Raw genomic sequence first — 1,077 nt, 5'->3', positions numbered from 1 at the left:
CTCCTCGGGTCCCTTCAATTATCAGCTGAGCCGCAGCACCGCGGCCGGCGTGCGCCTCCGCCCGCGCCGCCTCCTTCCCCGCCCGTTCCAACACCCTCCGGGAACTACTTTTCCCTCAGGTTGCGCTGACGGTCTTGTCCGCGGGACGGGCCCCGCTCCCTACTCGCAGCCCATCGCATCGCCCCTCCCTCCCCCACCGCCCAGCTCCACTCCCTCAGCGGCCTGCGATCTCCTCCCGATCCCTTCAAGGGACCAGGAAGGGGAATGTGAGGCTTCGCTCGGTATCCCTCCGCCGGGGTCACCCCCTCCCCTCCGGAGTAGCAGGAACTAATTCCCCTTCGGGTCACCGGGACCAGAGGTGGAAATTTCACGGATCTGGGCTCCCTGAGACCCTTGGAAAAGGGGACGATCACCCCAAGTTAGAAACCCCTGTAGGCGCAAAAGCGGGTTCAATTTAAAGTAGGGCTTTGGCCCCATGACCTCAATCAAACCCCGCCCCTTCCTGGTTGTCCTAGCGACGGCGGTGGCGTCCCAAGATGGCGTCGTGGCTGCCGGAGACCCTGTTCGAAATTGTAGGACAAGGCCCGGCGCCGAGCAAAGACTATTACCAGTTATTGGTCACCCGATCTCAGGCAAGTGCGAGCCGCGGTTTGCCCTCTCTACTAACTCCCTGCCCGCTCCGGTGGAGCCCGGAACGCGAGCGGCGCTAGGCCGAGAGGGACTGGCCCGCCGGAAGCGCCCGGTCCCGGCTCGGAATCGGGAGATTTCCCTCGTCACCTCGGCCTCCGGTCAGCCCCGCGGCCCGCCTGTCCGTTCCCCGCCCCAGCCCCGCTCGTCCCCAGCGAGCTTTCTTTGCCTCCCCACAATCCCTTCCTGCCGCCGGGGTTCCTACCCGCAGAGTTCCCTCCGCGCGAAGAGAAAAACAGGCGTCCCGGGCGTGCGTGCAGCCTCACCTCAGCGTGGGAAGGAGGGAAAGAAAGACTCAGCCAAGTGTCCCGAGGAGGAGCCGGCAGGGGAGGGGAGGAAAGGACGATCCTTTTCCAGGGTAGGACTTAATCCTGGGGGATTTCTAAAATC

General features: G+C 64.5%; 1 protein-coding gene across 18 annotated transcripts in view; it reads right to left on the bottom strand.

Moving 5' to 3' along the window:
* Window positions 1-1,077, bottom strand: part of TRIP12 (thyroid hormone receptor interactor 12) — a 132,504-nt gene that overhangs the window by 126,729 nt on the left and 4,698 nt on the right. For 12 of the 18 annotated variants that reach the window (XM_025043230.1, XM_025043241.1, XM_025043236.1 and 9 more), the window contains exon 1: window positions 893-1,027. The exons of 2 other annotated variants lie outside the window; for them this stretch is intronic. The gene's annotated coding sequence lies outside the window, so the exon portion shown is untranslated. Of the gene's footprint in view, window positions 1-892; window positions 1,038-1,077 lie in introns of those variants that run through there. 4 more of the 18 variants (XM_025043238.1, XM_025043243.1, XM_025043247.1 and 1 more) reach the window with 2 other exon arrangements.

Source organism: Pteropus alecto, unplaced genomic scaffold (genome assembly GCF_000325575.1).
Source record: "Pteropus alecto unplaced genomic scaffold, ASM32557v1 scaffold110, whole genome shotgun sequence".
NCBI classification, from domain to species: Eukaryota; Metazoa; Chordata; class Mammalia; order Chiroptera; family Pteropodidae; genus Pteropus; species Pteropus alecto.
Note: the sequence above shows the minus strand (reverse complement) of the source record. Positions and strands in the feature narration are given on the sequence as shown.